The following is a 23,363-nucleotide window of genomic DNA, read 5'->3' on the forward strand; positions in this document are numbered from 1 at the left end:
AGAGTGGGGGGGGGGGAAAGAAGAGAGTGGGGGTGGGGGAAAGAAGAGAGTGGGGGGGGGGAAAGAAGAGAGTGGGGGGGGGGAAAGAAGAGAGTGGGGGGGGGGAAAGAAGAGAGTGGGGGGGGGAAAGAAGAGAGTGGGGGGGGGAAGAGAGTGGGGGGGGGAAGAGAGAGTGGGGGGGCGGCGGAGTGGGGGGGGCGGGGTGAGGGGGGCGGGGGGGGGGCGGCGGAGTGGGGGGGGCGGCGAGTGGGGGGGGCGGCGAGTGGGGGGGGGCGGCGAGTGGGGGGGGCGGCGAGTGGGGGGGGTGGGGGTGGGGGGGGCGAGTGGGGGGGGGTCTGTGGGGGGGGGCGAGTTGGGGGGGGGCGAGTGGGGGGGGGCGAGTGGGGGGGGGGCGAGTGGGGGGGGGGGCGAGTGGGGGGGGGGCGAGTGGGGGGGGGGGCGAGGGGGGGGGGCGAGTGGGGGGGGGGGGCGAGTGGGGGGGGGGGCGAGTGGGGGGGGGGCGAGTGGGGGGGGGGGCGAGTGGGGGGGGGGCGAGTGGGGGGGGGGGCGAGTGGGGGGGGGGGCGAGTGGGGGGGGGGCGAGTGGGGGGGGGGCGAGTGGGGGGGGGGCGAGTGGGGGGGGGGGCGAGTGGGGGGGGGGGCGAGTGGGGGGGGGGCGAGTGGGGGGGGGGCGAGTGGGGGGGGGGGGCGAGTGAGGGGGGGGGGGGGCGAGTGGGGGGGGGGGGGCGAGTGGGGGGGGGGGCGAGTGGGGGGGGGGCGAGTGGGGGGGGGGAGTGAGTGGGGGGGGGGGGGTGAGTGGGGGGGGGGGTGAGTGGGGGGGGGTGAGTGGGGGGGGGGTTGAGTGGGGGGGGGGGTGAGTGGGGGGGGGGTGAGTGGGGGGGGGGGGGTGAGTGGGGGGGGGGTGAGTGGGGGCGGGGGGGGGTGGGGAGTGGGGGGGGGGTGAGTGGGGGGGGGGTGAGTGGGGGGGGGTGAGTGGGTGGGGGGGTGAGTGGGGGGGGGTGAGTGGGGGGGGGTGAGTGGGGGGGGGGTGAGTGGTGGGGGGGGGTGAGTGAGTGTGGGGGGGGTGAGTGGGGGGGGGGTGAGTGGGGAGGGGTGAGTGGGGGGGGGTGTGGTGGGGGGGGGTGAGTGGGGGGGGTGAGTGGGGTGAGGGGGGGGGTGAGTGGGGGGGGGGTGAGTGGGGGAGGGGGGGGGGAGTGGGGGAGGGGGGGGGGGTGAGTGGGGGGGGGGGGGTGAGTGGGGGAGGGGGGGGTGAGTGGGGGAGGGGGGGTGGGGGGGTGAGTGGGGGGAGGGCGGGTGAGTGGGTGAGGGCGGGGTGAGTGGGGAGGGCGGGGTGAGTGGGGGTGAGTGGGGGGGGTGAGTGGGGGAGGGGGGGGTGAGTGGGGGAGGGGGGGTGAGTGGGGGAGGGGGGGGGTGAGTGGGGGGTGAGGGGGGGGTGAGTGTGGGGGGGGTGAGTGGGGGGGGGTGAGTGGGGGAGGGGGGGGTGAGTGGGGGAGGGGGGGTGTAGTGGGGGGGGGTGAGTGGGGGAGGGGGGGGTGAGTGGGGGAGGGGGGGTGAGTGGGGGAGGGCGGGTGAGTGGGGGGGGGTGAGTGGGGGGGGGGTGAGTGGGGGAGGGGGGGGTGAGTGGGGGAGGGGGGGGTGAGTGGGGAGGGGGGGTGAGTGGGGGGGGGGTGAGTGGGGGGGGGACCCTTGCCTTTTTCAGATGAACCATCCGCCCACAGTTCCCTCTCCGCCGACACACCGACCACTCGAGCTCGTCGTCTTTCTGATTTTGCGATTTTTAAAACAAAATAAAGACGCGGAGTATTTCCAAACTGTCCGTCGGGCGGAGACCGAGTCACCCGCCAGAAAATAAAAAAAAAAACTGTTACTTTCGGTTTTGGGGCTCGGCCGTTACCACAGGCCGAAAGCGCGGAATATACCCGACATTAGAAAGAAGGAGGAGTAGGTGGCCGTGATCCCACGGAAAACCGCCCTCTACGAGCACTGCGCATGCGGATCACCCTCCCCCGCGGACAACGATTTGCGCTTGCGCATCCCCTTCATTTTCCACGCAAAAGCGCACACCCGGCCAGGATCCCGCGCCTGCACGATTTGCGCACGCGCATTTCTCTCAACTCCGCCTGGGCGGATGGCGACGGGAATGGGTCTGCCATGCGCATGCGCATCACTGGCGACTTCGAGCGGGATCGGGAATCACGCTCTCAACACTTCCCCGCGCGGCTCCAACACCTTCTGCGCACGCGCATATGCCCCTCTCCCCTCCCCCCCCACCCTCCCTTCCTCACGGCGGGGGTGGCCTTGTGTCATCTGCGTCATGGCGTCACTGTTGTCTGACCGCAAGGTTTGATGAGGTAATGCGCAGACGGAAAGCTGTGGCTGCCCGGCGCAGTAGGAAGTGATGAGGGGAAGTTTCTGTCTCCTTAAATTATCCGCGGAACGGTGGCCGTTTTTCCGCCCGTGCCCTTCGCGAAAAGCCGAACGTTAGTGTCCGTCCCGGGCGGCTATGCCTCTGAAAGGATCGGGTTGCCCGGCCATGATGATGTGGTGAGAAGGCCCGGCGCCTCTCCTCGCTCCGAGGGCCAAGGGAAAGCCCGTTGTTGTTTCAGTGCCTGCGCGCAAGCCTCTTGACTCCTCGCCCCCGAATTATTACTCCAACAGCCGTCTGCTTTTGTATTTTAAAAACCCGCTCTCCCGGCAAGCAGGACGATGGCCTGATCACGATTCGTGTTGTTTGTAAGTTTCTGCCTTTTCACCACTGACCTGGATTTTAACACAAAAAACGGTGTGGGGGTGACGGCTTTTTGTTTTGGTGAAGCATTGATTCGAGTCTGAATCAAACAATATCTCACCCCCCCCCCCCCCCCCCCCCCCCCCCCCCCCCCCCCCCCCCCCCACACACACACGTGGCACTTTCTACCTTATCTGGGTCTGTTTGATAGGTAACTTTGCTTCTGTTCTGGGTGTTGAAATCTGGGCTGCCTGCTAACAATGAGCGACGGCCTAATTCCTTTTTTAAATCCGTGGGATGAAATGTGCCTTTCAATTGGGGGGAGGGGGCTGGAAATGTTGGTCAGTCCGCGCAGAAATAGACAGGTTCTAAGCGATGATTCCTCAGTGAAAATATGGAAGGAGAAGGTCTTCAGGATAGATTGTTGACAGGTTGCGTTTCATGTCGGTAATCAATTATAGGCATCAACAATGTTCCTGCACGCAAGCACTGTGTTCTAAAATGAAGATGTAGTTTGAATGGGGGAGGGGTGGTTATCAAGTATTGTCGAACGGATTGTTTTAACTTGTCTATTACCTTTCCTGCAGTTCAGAATTTCACTCTTCTGAGATTGCCCTATCATTTTCTGTTCTCGATCTTTTGCATGTAGCATGTTACTGCTGAAATTAGGTTTCAGATTAATTCATTAAAGGATAGTGACAATTTGATTTCAAGTGCTCCTTTTATATAGTTAAAAAATCACACAACACCAGGTTATAGTCCAACAGGTTTTAATTGGAAGCACACTAGCTTTCGGAGCTTCCAATTAAACCTGTTGGACTATAACCTGGTGTTGTGTGATTTTTAACTTTGTACATCCCAGTCCAACACCAGTATCTCCAAATCCTTTTATATATGTGTTGCTAAAGACTGTTTTCCTTCTAAAAGCACAACTTATTTCCACAACTTTAACAATCTTGGAATGCATTTTTACAGTCAGCATGTTATTTTTGGTGGGCAGTCATTTTTGAAATTCAGCAAATAATTTGCATACAACAACGTCCAACAACAAAAATGAATTAGTAATTAGAGAATTTGTTTATAGGAATGTTAGTCTGAATATAGATATTAGTCTGAATGCCAGGTGAGATCCCAATCTCGTAGTCATAGAGATTTTACAGCATTCAAAGAGTTCTGTTGTGTCAACACCAGTCATCAAACATGTATCTGTTTTAATCCCATTTTTCAACATTTAGCCTGTTGGTGTTGTATGTTAGAGTTTCAACTGTTCATCTATATAATTCTTAAAATGACTTGAGGGTTCTGGTCTCTGCTACCTTTAGACATTAGCTGGGACAATTTTGGGATGGAGGGGAGGAATAAATGATAAGTGGAGATGGAGTGGTTGGGGGTTGGGGGGGAGAGAGAGAGAGGAAAAAAAAACAGCAATTGGGGCTGACAAAGGATTGGGTAATGGTCAGCTGGGAGAATTAATAGCTACTAATGGGGGACCATTAGCTGACACTGGGTTGGCTTGGTAGCAGTCTGTGTGATGACAAGGATTGGTTTGTGGGGGTTGGGGTAAGGACATAGAAAAAGGTGCTCAATTATTGAACTGTATTGAGTCCTGAAGGTTAAGGTTAGTTTCAGTTTGGCAAGCAGTAACTAGAGGAGTCTGGAATTACTGAGATCCCATTATTTATCATGGTTGAAGGTGCTGAGGATAACCTCATCAGTTTTGTTGATGAGCTAAGTATGAAGTCTGCTAGGAAGAGGATATAACCTACAAAGGCATTTTATATTCTTGAGTAGGCAAGGAGGTGACAAATACAATGAAAATGATAGGAAGTGAAGTCATTTACTTTCGTAAGAAAAATAAATCAATACTTTTCAATTAGAACCTACTAATAGATGACTTCCCAAGGAATGTGGGTGTGCCTCTACAGCTAATACAGAAAGTTAACATACTGGTAAAACAAGAAATTAGAAAGTTTTTTGGGCACAGCATTTGCTACATAGAAACTAGGAGCAGATAGGCCATTCAGCTCTTTGAGCCTGCCCCATCATTCAACACAGTCTGTTTCCACTTTCTCCCCACTATACCATTTGATCTCTTTAGTACTAAGATCCCTATCTAGGTCCTCTCACATTAAATGTTTTGGCTTAAATTGCCTTCTGTGGTTGAGAATTCCCCAACTCACCACACTCAGTCCTAAATGACCTATTGTGTATGCTTAAATTGTGACACCTGACCTGGACTTCCTGTCATCAGGAACATCCTTCCTGCATTTACTCTGCGTAGTCCCTGTTTAAAATTTTATAGGTTTCTGAGAAAAGCAAAAAAGTCTTGTACAAAGCTTTGAAACAGACTATGCATAGTTTTGCTTTCTGTGCCTAGAAGTATTTGCCTTGGAGAACATAAAGACATACAAATTTAAAAACAGGAGGAGGCCATTTGGCCCCTCGAGCCTATTGTGCCATTTGATAAGATCATCGTTGAATCTGGTTGTGGGCTTGACTCCATATTTCTGTCTACCCCTGTACCCTTTGTGCCTGATAGACAAGGGAGTCAATGCAAATTCAATTGATAGTTCTATGAGGGGAGAAAGCAGAATGGGCCTATACTGTTAATGAAATATGATATGATGAAAGAACCTGATGTGGTGGATGTGATATAAACCTGTGGGACGGGTGGGACTTAAACCCAAGCCATCTGGCTCAAAGGTAGGCAAGGCATCACTGCTGCAAGACCCTAAAAAAAACAATTTTGCAAAACTGTAAGTTACTTTGGACTATAAATTGGATTAAAGGAAATGGCAATATGAAGAGAGTAGAAAATTAGAGATCAGTTATATTAATTGGTGAAGGAAGTAGGGTTGGTGTGTAATAACTTGTTTCTTTTACGTTCTTAGTAGTCATAAAGTATGGAAACGGACCTTTCACTCCAACTAATCCACACCAAACCCATGTTCCCGAACTAAACTAGTCCCAATTGCTGCGTTTGGCCTATATCCCTCAAACCCGTTCCTATTCTTGTATTTATCTAAATGTCTTTTAAGTGTTGTAACTGTGCCTGCGTCCACCGCTTTCTCTGACAGTTCATTCCACACACAAACATCTCTGTATTGACAAGAGTTGCCCCTCATTCTTTGTTAAAAAAAACTTCCTCTTCTCACCATTTAAAAAAAAAAGCCCTTTAGTTTTGAACTCCCCCACCCTGAGAAAAGACCCTTACCTCTGCCCTAATTTTATAAATCTCTATAAGGTCACTCCTCAACCTCCTATGCATCAGTGAAAAAAGTTCTAGCCTTTTTTATAACTCAAATCCGTCATTCCTCAAATCTTTCCTGAACCTACTCCAATTTAATAATATTCTTCCTATAGCAGGGTGACCAGAACTGCACATTACTCCAGAAGATGCCTCACCAACATCCTATACATTCTCAACATGGCATCCTATACTCAGTGGTCTGAGCAATGAAGGCAAGCATGTTAAACACCTTTTTAACTGCTCTACTACATCTTATGCAAATTTCAAAGAATTATGTACCTGAACCCCTATGACTGTCTGGTCTACAACACTACCCATTGGCTTACTATTAATAGTAAAAGTCCTGCCTTTGTTTTACCAAAATGCAGTACCTCACATTTATCCAAATTAAACTCCATCTGCTATTCCTCAGCCCATTGACCCAATTGATCAAGATCTGTTTGTAATCTTAGATAACCTTCTTTACTGTCCACAAAACCAACAATTTTGGTGTCAGCTACAAACTTATTAACCATGTTTCCTATTTTCTCATTCAAATCATTCATAGAAATGATAAAAGTGGACCCAGTACTAATCCCTGTGGAAGGCTGCTGGTCACAGACCTCCGCTACCACCCTTTGTCTTACCATCCAGCCAATTCTATATCTAATTGGCCAGCTTACTCGGAATTCCATACGACTAATTGGTGTACCATGTGGAACCTTGTCAAAGGCTTTCCTGAAGTCCATGTAAACAATGGCTGCCATTCTGCCTTCATCAATGTTTTTGGTTACTTCCTCAAAAAAACTCAATCAAGTTTGAGTCACAATTTCCCCCTCTCAAAATCATACTGACTATCCCATATCAATCCTTGCCCCTCAAAATGCATGTAAATCCAGTCTTTCAGAATCACCTCCAACAACTTACCCATCACTGATGTTAGGATCGTAGGTCTGTAATTCCCAGGCTTTTCCTTACAGCCTTTTTCTGAAATAAAGGCACAACATTAGCCATCCTCCAGTCCTCTGGCACCTCACTTGTGGTTATAGATGGTACAAATATCTCTGCTAGGGGCCTGCAATCCCTTCTTTAATTTCCCAGAGATTTATCCACCTTTGTTTTCTAAGACCTCCAGAAGGATTACTCTTCTGTAATGTGAACTGTGTTCAAAACATCAATATTTATTTGAGTTCTCTACCCTCCATTTCTTTCACCACAGTAAAAGCTGACGTGAAATATTCATTTAGTGTCTCTCCTGTCTCCTGAGGTTCAACACATAGGCGACCTCGTTGATCTTTAAGGGGCCCTATTCTCTCTCTCTCTCTCTCTCTCTCTCTCTCTCTCTCTCTCTCGTTCCTCTTTTGCACTTAATGTACTCTTAGAATCTCTCTGGATTCTCTTTAACCTTATCTGCGAAGGCTATCTCATATTTCCACTGTGCCCTCCTGATTTCCCTCTTAAGAATGCCCCATATTCTTCAAAAAATTCATTTGATCCCAGTTGTCTATATAGTTCTTTCTTGCTCTTGACTAGAACCTCAATATCTTTATTCATCCATTGTATGCTACTCTTAATACTCCTTCCCTCTAATGCGTACGTAATGTCTCTAAGCTCTCATTGTCACACTTTTGAAAGCCTCCCACTTGTCAGTCAACCTTTACCTACGAACAGTCTACTCCAATCAACTTTTGAAAGATCTTGTCTCATACCATTAAAATTTGCCTTAGCTTTTACGGAAAATGTATTCTTTTGTGATTGTTTTAAAGCTAACAAAATTAAGATTCCTGGTCCCAAAGTGTCCCCCTACTGACACGTCAATCACTTGCCTTGTCTTATTTCCCAAGAGGTCAAGTTTTGCTCCTTCTCTCGTAGGTACATTTATATATTGATAAAGAAAATTTTCTTGAATCCATTTAAGTCTTTGACTGGGACTGCTATTGTGTTAATGTTAGAAAAATTAAAATTCCCTACTGTAAAACTTATTATTTTGCTTATATCTGAGATCTCTATACACATTTGCTTCTTAATTTCCCTCTGACTGTTGAGGGGAATTTGGTACAATTCCATCAAGGTGATCATTACTTTCTTATTTCTAAGTTCTACTCATATAGTTTCACTGGACAATCCCTCAGAAATATCTTCTTTAGTTACATTACTAAATGTTTTTCTTAATCAAAAATGCCACTCTCCTCCTGTCTTCTCTTTCTATCCTTCCTATAGCATCTAAAACCTAGAACATTGAGCTACCAGTCTTGTACTTTCCTCAAGCAAGTTTCTGTAATAGCTATGACGTTCCAGTCCCATGAGTTCATCAGCCTCACCTGCAAGACTCCTTGCATTGAAATAAATGCAGTTTAATTCTTCAGGATTACCTCATTCTCATGTCTGCCTTTTTCTAAGTAAATTGCTTCTTTCTGATTCAGAACCATCCTCATGTGTCTTTCTATTTCTACGGCTTAGGAACTCCCCCTGCCCCCCAGAATTTTATTTGAAAGAATGCACATCTGCTACAGAAAGTTCTGTATTATTACACTGGTGCTTGTTTGGATTATTGATTCTCATCTCTTTTAATGGGCTGTTCATTCACGAGTGTATGTGTCTGTGGGGTGAGAGTGCAACTAACCAACCCCTGCAAATTGCACATGGTTCAATAAAATCATATTGTAGTGGCCATGGGAAGTAAAAGATATCTGACTTTTTAGGAACAAAAATGTTAAACGTACTGTTATTTATGCAGTGCATTCAGATTTCCGAGTGGGGTTCTGGATTCTTCTGGGCATCAAAACATTGTGATGGTACTGTTCTTCTACCACTGAATATGTACACATAAGTGAACGTTTATATTTTGGGCATATGATTAAATTTTAAAATATTCCATAGCGCGTTGGAGCAAAGAAGTCTTCAGCTGTAAAAAATACTAAATACAGGAGTATTGTGTGCAGTTGTGTTTCATACTGCCAAAGGGAATGGAGCAGAGGTTCACCAGGCTGATTCCTGGAATGATAGGACTGTCTAATTAAGAGAGATTGGGGAGACTAGGTCTATATTCTTTGGAGTTTAGGAGAATGTTAATTTAAAAAAAGACGTTTTCCTTCGCTTTGGCGTCTAGTGCCAGAATAAAAGGCAGGCCTTTTACAACTGAGATGAGAAGAAATCTCTTCACTGGGGGTAGTCAATCTTTGCATTCTCCATCCACAAAGGACAGTGGGAGATCAGTCATCAAGTGTGAGAGATTGATTGATTGACTGTCCAGTTACTAATAACATCAAAGGATTTGGGGGATAGCATAGAATTATGTAATTGAGGTAAATGATCAGCTTTATTTACAAATTGCACAGCAGGTATTGGGAGGCTGAATGGCTTACTCCTGCTATGATGAGTGCACTATTGGTGTGTTAGCTTCTTAGCTATGATGCTCGATTAAGTTTGATCCTAAATGATATTTGAAGTTTAACTCCCTTTTGAGTTATATCCTGCCTTTGGGCAAGCACAAATATAAAACAAAACTGTGCATGCTGGACAGCTGAAACAGCAATTGCTCGTGAAACTTAGCAGGTTTGGCAGCATCTGCAGGGAGAAAGCAGAATTAATGTTTTGAGTTTGGTGACTCATCAGAACTGTTCTGATGAAGAGTCACCAGGGCACAAAACATCAAGTCTGTTTTCTCCACATGGATGCTGCCGAACCTGCTGAATTTCATCAGCAATTGCTGTTTTTTGTTTTGACAAACCCTTGGGATCAAAGAAAAGCAATTTTAAACAGCAATTTTGATCAAGAAGAAATGGGGTGTGAATGTAGATTCTGGCAGTACTTGTATTGGGTGGGGACTGGACTGGGTGGTGCGATTATATCAGTAAATCATTGCATACTTGGGGATCACGATTTGAATGCACTTTAAAACAGTGGAATGTTAAGTGAATCAAGGTTTGTCAAACTCAATCTGACACACCTTTAAATTCAAGATAACTGATTTAACCATACCTCAGTGCTAACTGAACCAAACATCCCAGGTGTGGCACATGTGGAAAATTCACTTTGGTGCATTTGGGAGTTCTTTAGGGTTGGAGCTGAGGGATAGAAGAGGAAAAACTTTACTCTGACCTACTGCCTTTGCTTTACTAAACATGAGGCTTCTTAATGCAGTAACAAATATCCAAAGTGAAAATCACTGTCAAGAAACAACCTAATTTTTCAGCTTGTCATGCTGGAAATCTGAAACATAAATTGCTGGAGAAACCTAGCAGGTCTGGCAGTATCTCTGGAAAGACACTAGTTAATACTTTGAATCCAGTGACCTTTCTCAAATATTGTTCTCTCCACAGATGGTGCAAGGTCAGCTGAGTTGCTCCTTTTTGTCTCGATGCTTAGCGAGCTAGTTAGATTATTTGGAGAATTCAATATTTTCTGGCTCACTGGTAGTGTCCCAAACTGAGCCAGACTGTTCAGGTTCCAGTTCTACCCAGGATATGATGGCAGGAAGGTGTGTCATAACATGTCCAGACATGCTGAACTTTTTAAAAAAAAATGATAGTTTTTTTATAGATTAGATTACATTACAGTGTGGAAACAGGCCCTTCGGCACAACAAGTCCACACCGACCCGCAACCCACCCATACCCCTACATTTACCCCTTACCTAACGCTACGGGCAATTTAGCATGGCCGATTCACCTGACCTGCACATCTTTGGACTATGGGGGGAAACCGGAGCACCCGGAGGAAACCCACGCAGACACGGGGAGAACGTGCAAACTCCACACAGTCAGTCGCCTGAGGCGGGAATTGAACCTGGGTCTCTGGCGCTGTGAGGCAGCAGTGCTAACCACTGTGCCACCGTGCCGCCCAAACGGTGATAGTTGTCAATATTTTTCTTGATCTAGTTAAAGTTGATGTCTGTAATACCAGTCACACAGTTAGGCTTAACTGGAGCAGGCATTTTGAAGATTTGTACATGTTGAAGAGGTATTTCAATAAGGGTGGTGACTTTAACAGCTCAATTAATAGCTAGACCTGTCCCTCATGTCTGTTTCTTTAATTCCTTCTCTCTTTTGCTCTGTTTCCCAGTCCTGCCAATTAAATCTTCTTTTGTAGCCTACAAACCCTCCCCCAAACATCATTTTTATAAATTTGGAATGCTGTGTGTCCATGATTTCTCACCCCTGTCTCGTTGGAACACATGGCCCTAGCCATTTAGCACCTAGAATTCTATTCTAACTTTTGACATTTAAACACCATCTTCTCTTTGAAAACAAGCTTTTGGTCACCACATCATTGCCTTTTTATAATCCGATTTGATCTGATGTGGATATGCCTTGGGACATTTTGCTGTGTGAAGGGTGTTATGTGAAAGTTATTTTTGTAACTGTAGAGCATAGACTGTTTTCAACGTGAGAACTGCATTCTCTTCATTTATTTATCTTTCAGGATAAGGATTTTACTTCATTATACTTTGTGGTCCTTCCCTCTTCGTGCCCCTCCTCTCTCTCTCCCCCCCCCCCCCCCCCCCCCCTTTCAAGTCAGTTGACGGTATAAAGGTTCTCTGTAATCATTCTTGGGTTATGTTGTGGTTTCGCTCATTTCTAGGCAGTGAACTGTGCTCTGGATCATAACCCCACAATGGCCAGTTACCAGCCTAATTGATGGTACTGAAACCTTTCTGGAAAAGAACACAAAATACTGATTATTACAGGACTAAATTTTGACTGAGGGAAAGACCTTAACAGTATTGATATATACATGGTTAGTTATGTAATGTTCGGATATTTTGACTTGACTAATAATATCTCTGATCAATAAGGTATGCATGTTTTAAGGGAAAAGAAATTGTGAAAACAGCCGAAGAGTAAAAATACGAAGTGTGCTAAAATGTTTTGCTTTTGGAGCATATGATTTCTTGTGGAATCTTGAGCACTCCATTTTGCTGCCAACCATTATCTGTTGTTGAACTGTGAATTTCAATTGTTGATTTCACATGAAGTAATGTTGTGGGTGACGGAGTACCAATCACACATGGAATAGAGCTGTCTGGTTGAAGCCAGCACATTGAGTAAAGTTGGATACAATACAAAAGTACCATTATCGACAACGTTCTAAGCATCTATTATTCATGAGAATTGTTTTTAATTAGAAAATATTTGTCTATAGCCTTTTTGGTTGAAATTAAAAGGTACAGGTTAAATCTCTCATACCATTTAGAGGTAGATGACTGAGCTGAATACTCCATTTGCATACTCAATGGGGAAATAAAATGCAGATTAATTTGAAAGATTGAATATATTCTCATTGACTGGTCAGGAAAGATATATTGGAGGATCCTAGAAATATATTCAATAACACTCCACTCCAGAAATTTCTGGACACTTCTTCCAGTTAAATATCAGAGACTGAAGCTGTCCTGTCACAAATTCTGCTCTCGCCACCAATTTTGATTCCTGTACACTGGTGGCTATATGAGGTTGAACCAGACTGTTTGCACCGTGGTGTTAAAATTTACTCTTCTGCCCACATTATTGCAGAGTCTTTCTCCATCCGCCTCTGCAGCATTGCCAGCTCTCTGCTTGTCTCCTGTGCTCATCTGTGCCTTTGCAAATACTCCAGTGCTCTCTTGGCCAGCCTCCTACGTTCTACTCTATTAAAAATAAACATTAACCAGGTTAGTCAGCCCCTGGTGAAGCATTACAATTAAAAATAAAATCAAAGGAGTAACTGAGACCCTGTTAACATTCTACTCTGTGTAGGTTTGAAGTCCTCTAAAACGCTGTCCATGCCAAGAAACTAAGAGCATGAGGGGGCCATTTAACCCTTTGTGCCTGTTCTGTTGTTCAGTGAGATCATGGCTAACCTAATTCAATAGGTTGTCTTCGACCCATAACTTTAATTTTTAAAAAATGATATCGACCTTAATTTTAAATTTAGCAATTGCTGAAACCTCATATGCTTACCTTCATTCTCTCTCAGAAATTGCTTTATTTTATAATTCTTAATTATGTTTTCAAATTCTCTATGGCTTTGTCTTTTGCCTAGCTCACCACAAGACACAGGAGGCAATGTAGATCATTTGGCTTGTAAAGTTTGATCTGCCATACAACGAGATTGTGACTAATCTGATGATCCTTGCATCCACATTCCCATCTTTTCCCCATAATCCTTGATTTCCTTACTAATTAAGAATCTGAGCATCTCGGCCCTGAATATACTTAACGACCCAGTCTTGCAACGTTCTGTGGTAAAGAATTCCCCAGGTTCACCTCTGGGAGAAGAAATTCTTCAACTGAGTGAGAAGGTGCATAGGGTATAAGCAGGCAGGGAAAGAGTTAAGTTGTGAGTTTTGTAAAACGAGAGATTCAGTTGAGCATGACTCAGATCAGATAAGAACTTAGTTAACAATGGGATGCTGGAGGCAAGGGTAATGGGTTAACAACGTGGAAAAGCATTCATTCCGTAGATCCACTTAACAAGATGAGGTAGCATTCAGTATGTGAGGTCAGCATAACAAGGTGAAAAGTATTCATTATGTGAAGTCAGCTAGTCATTGTGTAACAGCAGATGGCTTCATCTTTACTATTAATACTCATTGATTGTAACAGTCACCCAGTTAATATGTATGTTGCCTTATCTGAGAGCCCTTGCTCCTCCCTGTAAAATGACTATATACCTCATTGAGAAACTGCTGTTCCAGAAAAGACAGTGAACTCGTGTCTGTGCACATAGGCGATCATTCTCTCTCCCCCGCAATACAGATGAAGGAGGTAAAGCCATATTGTGTAACTGAGAGTTTTGCTATGTCTGTGGGAGGAGGAGGAGGAGGAGGAGGAGGAGGTAGGCCCACTAGTCCTACGCTGCCCCTCAAGGGAAACCACCTCTACCCTTTGATACCCCCTAAGAATTGTATGTTTTAATAAGGGTCACTTCTCATTCCTTTAAACTCTATTAAATACAGGCTCAACCTGCTCAAGCTGTCCTCCATATCCAGGATCAGTCAGTGAATGTGCTCCGATGTCAGTTTATATTCAACAAATTGATATTTGTTCACAGTATTCCTAAGTGTAGTCTGGGTTTTAGCAAGACTCCGTGTTTATGCTCCATTCCCTTGGAGGTAAAAGCTGACATTCTATTTGCTTTCCTTGCTACTTGATGTACTTGGGTGCTAGTGTTTTTGTGATTCATGTATCAAGACTCCAAAACCTTTCTGTGCTGTAGCCTCTGGCAGTCTTTCCCAATTTAAATAATAGTTGAAAAGTGTGGTGCTGGAAGAACGCAGCAGGCCAGGCAGCATCCGAAGAGCAGGAGAATCTCTGATGCTGCCTGGCCTGCTGTGTCTTTCCAGCACCACACTTTTCAACTCTGGTCTCCAGCAGCTGCAGTCCTCACTTTCTCCCAATTTAAATAATATCCAGCTCTCTATTCTTCCTGCAAATGAATAACCTCTCATTTTCTCTCATATGTACCAAGTATTTGCTCACACTGTAAGCCTGTTTGTGACCTCCTGGAGACTGTCATCCTCATCACTCTCCTTCCTACATATATTTTGTCACAGGCATGCTGATAATGCATTCACTTCTCTCAATGGAGCTGGTTAACCCAGTAGACTGGACAGCTGGTTTACAATGTAGAGTGATGCCAACAGTGTTGGTTCACTTCCTGTGCCAGCTGAGGTTACCATGAATGTCTCTCCTTTTCAAACTCTCCTCTCACCTGCGGTCTTGTGATCTTAAACCACACCGGTCATTTGAGTGTAGCCCTATGGTCCTCTTGGATGGCAACTTGTGGCCCAGCACTAATTGCTTTGGTACTCGATTAGTTACAAGCTGCCGTCCTGAAAATTGCCCTTTTATTTCCAAGTGTCTTCTCTTAGCCAATCTGTACTATTATGCAACCCCAACCCCAAAGGCTGTTAAATAGAAATAGCTTTGTGCCTGGTGTGTTGTTGAACACATTTTGGAAATCCAGATATACTCCAAATATGTTTCCCTTTTATATGGCTTATTACATTAAAAAAATTCAAAATTTGTTAGGCATGATTTCAACTTCATTAAGCCTTGCTGACTTTGCTTGATTATACATTTCTAAATGCACTGTTACATCCTTTAAATTAAACATTTTAATATTTTTCTCAAATATTTACCCTTTTTAAAAATTAAAATAAAGCACTGGAGAAACTCAGCAGGCCTGGAATCATGTAGAGAGAGAAAGAATTAACGTTTGAACAAATATGCCTCTTCAGTTCATGTTAATTCTGTCTTACACTCAACAGATGTTGCCAGACCTGAGTTTCACAACTACATTTTGCTCTTATTTCAGATTACCAGTATTTTGTTTTGAGCTGCCTGTTTGGCTCCTTCCCTTTTGTCTTAAATTCTGGAAAATGTCCAAGAGTCTATGGCAGTATACTACCAGTGTATGTCTGTGACTACTTAGGATGCAGATCATCATGCCTTGGAGACCTGTTGGTCTTTTGCTCCATTAGTTTCCCTGTTGCCCTTTTCCCTCTTGATAATTATTGTATTTATTTTCTCCCTATTGTTTGTCCCTTGATTTTATATGTTTGGAATGTTATTAATGTCCTCTACTATGTAGACTGATGCAAACTATTTATTTGATTCCTCTCCCATTTCCCGATTGCCCATTATTTTTCCAGAGGCTCTTTCTGTAGGACGGGGTAAAAACAATGACTGCAGATGCTGGAAACCCGATTCTGGATTAGTGGTGCTGGAAGAGCACAGCAGTTCAGGCAGCATCCAAGTAGCTTAGAAATCGACGTTTCGGGCAAAAGCCCTTATTCCTGATGAAGGGCTTTTGCCCGAAACGTCGATTTCTAAGCTACTTGGATGCTGCCTGAACTGCTGTGCTCTTCCAGCACCACTAATCCAGAATCTTTCTGTAGGACACCTAGATTCACTTTGGTCTCCCTCCTCCGTTTCATCTATTTTACAAAAAGAAAAGCTCTTACTGACTCCTTTTTGTGTGTCTTGCTGGTTTATTTTCTTAACTTTTTTGTTGTCTGTCGTTTGCTTCTAAAACTTTACAATTTTTTTGCCCTACAGTATAAGTACTGTTAGGGAGCCTGTATACAGCATTGTTTTGGCCTTATTTCATATCTGTCCCCACATGGAATGTAGATCTTGCGATTCAGTATCATTTCTTGTGATTACATTTTTCTATCTCGTACTAACCAAGTTATCCCATCATATTTTCCTTCCTGTCTGTCCCCTTATTTTTGAAAAATCTCTGAATATTTAGCTTGCAGCTTTGTTTTCCTGGTAACTATAATAGCTCTCAGATCATGTCTATCAATCTCAATTAGTGCCATTAGCTTTCTTTTAGTTCTGAACAGCATGTGTATTCAGATGAAGGACAATTAGATTTGGTTTTTGGCCTAAGGAGCATCAGGTCTGAGGAAGGGTCACTGGACCTGAAACGTTAACTCTGATTTCACTCCATAGATGCTGCCAGATCTGCTGAGCTTTACCAGTAATTTCTGTTTTTCTCCTAGCTTGAACTGAGTTTGCTAACTGATTTTATGTGCGCCCAATACAAAGGACAAAGCTCCATTATCTCTGTCTGCTTTGCTAGCCCTTGAGAACTCTGCACTCTAGTTCTGGGATTTTTAACGTCTGTGATATCGATGATGCCTTCATTTACTTCGATCCCAGACTTTGAAATTTCCTCAGTAAGTCTTTAGAAATATCAATCTTCCTTGAAGCTGCTCATTTAAAATTACTTGAAGTTTTTCATTGGTTTTAGTTTTGAGATTCTCCTACTTTCACTGCAATAGTAAGATGTTATAATATTATAGTGATGGCCGGAGTAAAACTAATTTGTTGAGATAACAGGATGTTTATTTACAGCTAATGTTTCACATCCTGAACTTCCTTTGTATCAATCTGCTGCAATTATCAACTAACTCTGGGGAATTACTGTATTGGTTGCTGTGCAGAAATGAAACTTGCTGGTTTTACCAGTTTACTAGTTTTAAGGTAGGTATGTGAGTTACTCTTACAGAAAACTGACACAAACACAATCTGTTCAATGACCTCCATCTGTGCTGTAACTGTTCCATTATTCTATTCTCTGAAATTGCTTGAAACATTCTTCTACTTTTTGTTTAAAGTTATAAGCGTAGAAATAATTTAAATCTATATATAGTACCTATGAAATCATTTATCCATACATTCATCGTTCATGACTTGGTTTTGGAATTTCGAGTTTTTCTGGACTATTCAACTAACATGAAAGCAGTAGCTACAAGGGAAATATTTAAAAATAATGGTCCAGAAGATTGTGTGCCTGTTGTTAACATTATTGTGAAATTTTCCTAGCTTGCCATTTTCATGTCTCACTCTGCCAGTGTTTGTAGATCCTGAATTGCGCAAGTTTGGCTGCTTTACTCCATCTGCTGTCCTTCAGTGCTAAGATGATATCTGTTCGTGGTTGAGTTTCTGCTGTTGGTCTTCGTAGAATCATACAGCACGGAAACAGACCACTCAGTCCAACTTGTCTGCACCAACCAGACATCCCAATCTGACCTAGTCCTATTTGCCAGCATTTGAGCCGTATTCACAGACCCACTCGATGCCTTTTAAATGTTGCAATTGTGTCTGCCTCCACCACCTCCTTTGGCAGCCCATTCCATACATGCATCACCGTCTGCCTGAAAAAGTCACCCCTCAGGTCCTTTATAGATCTTTTCCCTTCTCATCTTAAATCTATGCCCTCCAGTTTTGGACTCCCATACCCGAGTAGGAAGACCTTGGCTATTCATCCTATACGCGAACAGGCCAATTCTTGAACCACAGCTCTTTGGGCACATGGGCTCAAAGGTTAGTGGGCTCCAGAATGTGAAAGTTACCTTTCCTGTTCTTTGCCACTGCTCTGTCTCATCATTAAGGCATTTGGATTTGAAGCACGATGGAGTTTGATGGACAGTTTATTACCATTTTGAGCAATTGGTGGCAAACTCCATTAATCCAAGTGCTGCTGTGCTTCAAAGAGCTTTTGAATTCTCTACATTTAATGATTCACACTGAGGGGAAAATAGCAAACTGTGAAAGAGGATGAAGGATAAGCTTGTGAAAATCAACAATACTGTGGTGTTATGATGATGCTTATGAGTCAAACAGAAACTCGTGGTAACTATTGGTTTCCTAAATTGACACAAACACTCCACACATGCTTCTAAAATTTAGTATAATAAACATAATTTGAACTTGCTCATTAGGTTATTAGATGCAAACTGAATTTGTTAATGCAAGCAGCAAACATATGATACAGTATGGGAAATGTTCTGTTGCAGGACTATTAACATCAATTTAGTTTTCTGATTATTTTGTAACTTGTGCCAAATTCAGGCTTAACAGTATAACAAATTTGAGGGTTAAGTTCATTCAAGGGTGTGATGTCTGTGCATCAATTTCTCTACCAAGTGTGGTGCTGGAAAAGCACAGCAGGTCAGGCAACATCCGAGGAGCTGGAGAATAGATGTTTTGGGCATAAACCCTTCAGGAAGCCCTGATGAAGGGTTTATGCCCGAAACGTCATTCTCCTGCTCCTCGGATGCTGCCTGACCTGCTGTGTTTTTCCAGCACCACATTCTCAACTCTGATCTCCAGCATCTGCAGTCCTCACTTTCTCCTCATCAAGTTCCTCTGAAACACGGTTTGAAATAAACTCCTACTTTTGGGGCACACACAGGCAGGTTTGTCTCATCATTCCCACCAAAGAAATGTATAGAATGTGTTTTTTTCCCCCCAAGGTTTAACCTAACATACATGCAACCAAAACCTGCACAGCTGAAATCTTAACAATTTCTGTGACACTTCCTTGTCAACCAAGCTTAACGTTTAGGTGTTACTAAGTTACTAATGATGCATATGCAGTTTTCAGGATTTTAAAGTCCGTCTGTGTAAATGGCTTTCACTTGCTTTGAAATCACAATCCGTTTGGGTGTGATTAATATCACGCCACTGAAATGGTTAAGAAAAGCCTTGTGGGTCACATTGTGATTACATACATTTATAACTGAGTCAGATGTAGCAACTAAAATTTAAAGCAGTCATTTTCTAGCTGGTAACAACACTTTTTAAAAAAAAATAAAGGCTTGTCATTGTCATCTTCCCATTTGTCCCTCTCCTGTAAAGTGTTGCCGATATGGTGAGGATATCCTGGGCAGAAGGAATAGTACGTTTTTTTTGTGGTCAGGTGTTATAGTGCTGATCTTGTAAATATGAATTAACTTCAATCGATTACCTTTTCTGGGGGGGGGTGCGTCATGTTGAGAAAACAAGTGTAAAGGTGGTTTGCACCGCTGTCAAACAGAAATCAGTAGCATCATTCAGACCCTAACTCGCCACTTTAAATGCCCTACTGCTTACAGTAATGCCACAAGTTTGTGTTATATATCAAGGGTGACCAGAAGTTTGTTTTCTCAGTCAGCATTGGAGCGTTCTAAATGTTTTATCCAGATTGCTCAATGTTCTTGTTTTCAGTTCCCTTGAGTTCCCGTCCCTTAACCCAGTATTCATGTCCCATTTCCTTTTGTCCAATTCAGGATGAGAAAGCTCATTGCAGCATTTGGGCTACGACAATTTCAAATATAGGGGATTGTAGTGCATATTGACTAGAAGCCAGTGCTGCAGATGTAGACACCGGGTCAAATGCTCATAACCCTGACACAATGAGCAAGGCCTTGCTAGTGGTTATAATGGGAAAGTAGAATTAAGATTCCCAATTGGCACCATAGTTGCCAACCCTCCATGACTGGCCTGCAGCCTTCAAGAAATAGCCATCAGAACCATACTTGCCCAACTCTGAAGAAAAATACAAGGATATTAAAAAACATTTCTCTTTAGCAAAGATAAAATTACTGAAAACTGAAGGTAAAAAGTGCTGTTTGGCTGACAGTCAAGTTTAATCCAATTGGGTGATGAATCTTTTTGCATTCCAGTTGATGTAGGAAGGCAGAAGGTCACAAGCATGGATTTGTTGGCTGTTGAATGGTTAGAGCGTGGGGGCAAGTTATGTGGTGAAACCTCCAGAAATGCATTTAAACATAGTTGGCAACCCTGCACAATTACAGCACCAGTGCACCTTAGGATTCCTCTGGGAACCTAATGCAAATGTAGCTCACTTACATACAAAGCAGGAGTGTGCTATTCAGCCCTTTCAATCCTTCTTTGCCATTTGATAAGCTCCTGGCTGATTAAATTGTTGCCCCAACTCTACTGCCTACTCAAACTCTTAGAATCTTGAGTTACAAATTGCTTCTGCCTTAGAAATATTCAACAATCTGACTTCCACTGTTCCCTGAGGCAGAGTGTTCCAAAGATCCATGAACCTAGTGTCATCCCGTCTCCTCCAACACCAGTTGAAGCAAAATTCTCGGAGACAGAGTTTTGCCTCCTTCATCTTTATCCCGGACCCTAGAGGGAGAGGGAACAATTGCCCGTGTGCACAGAGACATGAGTTCATGGTCTTCTCTGGGACAGCAGTTTCTCCATGAACTATATAGTCATTTTACAGGGAAGAGCATCCAGATAAGGCAACATATGTATTAATTGGGTGACCGTTAAAATCAGTGAATGTCAGTAGTAAAGATTAAGCCATCTGCTGTTACTCAATGAAAAACTGACTTCACATAATGAATGTGTTTCACCTTGTTAGCTGACGTTACATACTGAATGCTACCTCATGTTGTTAAATGGCTCTACACAATGAAAGCTTTTCCACCTTGTTAACCCATTACCCTTGCCTCCAGCACCCCATTGTTAACTGCAAGATCTTACCTGATCTGAGTTATGCCCAGCTGAACCTATTATTTCACAAACCGCAGAACTTAACTCTTTCCTACCTGCTTATACCCCACACACATTCTCATTCCCATCTTTTATCATTTCATGATAACCACCTAGATGGTACTACCAGCTTTCATAAGACTCTTGACAATCAATATTTGTTATTGACGCATAGCATACAGTGGTTATAACAACAAAATTACTAGTCTATTACAGTAAATAGAGTGTGAAGAATCCTCCCATGTAAAGTTCTTAAATCCACAGTCTTTAGTGACCACTCCATCTGCTCCAAGTCGAGTGGAAACGCGCCAGTTCTCCAAAATCCCCTTTGGTGAAGTCCAACCTGAAAACAAAATTCAGTCTGTTCTGGCATCACTCCTCTGAGAAATCTGATTTCTTGGATAAGGGCAGTTAAACGCTTCACACAACTGATGAGACTTCCGTCCTTGCAGAGATGCTTCAGATGGAAGATGCCAGCGCATCTGAGTGTGAAGTGCTGCAGCAGCAGGGAAGGTGAATGCAGCATTTTTTGCTGCTTCTGCTCCCTCTCTGCTGTTAAATGTAACAAGCCAGCTGGCTTTTGTGATGCTAGCTTGATCAGTGAACCTTCATATCTCTTAAATGATCGAAAGACAAGGTAAAGCTCACGTGGCTTATGAAGGCCACTGACAAAAAAAACATACCAACCTCTTCACAATAGTTAACTACTTCACTTTTCATGCTCCTGACTGGGGAGCTGATTGAATCCTTTGGATCAGGTTGTGGAGGGGTGCACGGTGGTCTGAAGGCATGCTTTACCTGTGATTGGAGAAACTCTAGAGATGATGTTAGCTGCTGAAAGTATCTTTGCATTTCCCCTCTCATTCCTTCCTTACCAAAGTAGATATAAGTATGAAGACAGTCACATATTTAATTGTCTGCCTATTTCAACATTCCCAATCATCTTGAAGTCTATTACTCTGTTCAGTGTTTATGATATTATCAAGTTTTGTACAATCCGTAACTTCTAAGTTGTACTGTCTGAACAATTCAGTCAATTATAAATAACAATCAGTGGTCCTAAGATCAAACCCTCAGGTGCCTCCATTCAGGTTATTCAAAAATTACTTTCCTTTTAACAAATTGATACTTGGCTAATAAGCTACTTGGATGCTGCCTGAACTGCTGTGCTCTTCCAGCACCACTAATCCAGAATAATGTGAAAGCTGTCAGGATAAGTATTTCAAAAGTCTGGAACAGCAAGAAAACAACAAAATGTTTCCTGTGCTTTAGCAATTGAAGAGGTAGTTCCACTTCAGATTTAAATCTCAAATTTTCGTGCAAAACAAATGCAGAATATACTAAAATATGTTCTCTAAATGAAACTTCCCAAATAAAACATTCTGAATTATAATGGCAACTTTGGTAGAGATCAACATTCTTTGAATTTGCAATATGAAGGGGGCCAATGAAACCTTAACAATAACAGAATTTAAACAGCTCAGCCTCAAATTTTAATATTCTTCTTTTTGTGAACATTGTATTAAAAACACAGCAGCAACAAGATATTGTAGTACAAGACACTCATCTGGCTAAAGCATGACCACTGACCCAACTTTTTATTTAAATATAAGCATTGTAGAATTTTTAAACAATTCAGGGGCTCGAGGCACTCAATTTGCTTTAAGTTTACAAGTTTGATATTTTAAAAAATGACATAATGCTGTATAAGACCATAAGACATAGGAATGGAAGTAAGGCCATTTTGCCCATCGAGTCCACTCCGCCATTCAATCATGGCTGATGGGCATTTCAACTCCACTTACCCGCATTCTCCCCGTAGCCCTTAATTCCTTGTGACATCAAGAATTTATCAATCTCTGCCTTGAAGACATCTAGCGTCCTGGCCTCCACTGCACTCTGCGGCAATGAATTCCACAGGCCCACCACTCTCTGGCTGAAGAAATGTCTCCGCATTTCTGTTCTGAATTGACCCCCTCTAATTCGAAGGCGGTGTCCACGGGTCCTAGTCTCCTCGCCTAACGGAAACAATTTCCTAGCGTCCATCCTTTTTAAACCATGTATTATCTTCTAAGTTTCTATGAGATCTCCCCTTAATCTTCTAAACTCCAATGAATACAATCCCAGGATCCTCAGCCATTCCTCGTATGTTAGACCTACCATTCCAGGGATCATCCGTGTGAATCTCCGCTGGACATGCTCCAGTGCCAGTATGTCCCCCCTGAGGTGTGGGGACCAAAACTGGACACAGTACTCCAAATGGGGTATAATTTCAATGTAAAAAAAAAATCTGCCCCATTATGTAGCCCACAAAATTCATTGAGATCCTGATTCAAACAAGGCAAAAGCAGTTACTTAAAAGGATTTTCTGAACCAGATTTTAACAAACCAAAATTTTTAAACATCACACACACTCAGCATGGCACAATTTACACTTAAACTTTCCTTTTTCAACCCAAGTATTAGTATAACCTTAATTTCAGTGTTTTTCGCGTTTGTTTGCATTCTCTCTCACTGAAATTACACTTCTCAAAAGAGAGAGCCCTCACAGCGGACCAATTCAAGCCACTCTCTTCTGCCAGAACAAAGACACTCAGACCTCAACTTTTACCACTAGGG

At 43.7% G+C, this 23,363-nt stretch overlaps 1 protein-coding gene across 2 annotated transcripts in view; it reads left to right on the forward strand.

The window, feature by feature from the left end:
- The first annotated feature begins 2,331 nt into the window (after positions 1 to 2,331).
- LOC140464694 (DCN1-like protein 3) overlaps positions 2,332 to 23,363 on the forward strand; it is a 42,598-nt gene continuing 21,566 nt past the window's right edge. Inside the window, exon 1 of one of the 2 annotated variants that reach the window (XM_072560110.1) lies at positions 2,332 to 2,350. The gene's annotated coding sequence lies outside the window, so the exon portion shown is untranslated. The other variant, XM_072560109.1, reaches the window with a different exon arrangement.

The sequence above is a fragment of the Chiloscyllium punctatum genome, chromosome 40, assembly GCF_047496795.1.
Source record: "Chiloscyllium punctatum isolate Juve2018m chromosome 40, sChiPun1.3, whole genome shotgun sequence".
In the NCBI taxonomy this organism is placed as follows: domain Eukaryota; kingdom Metazoa; phylum Chordata; class Chondrichthyes; order Orectolobiformes; family Hemiscylliidae; genus Chiloscyllium; species Chiloscyllium punctatum.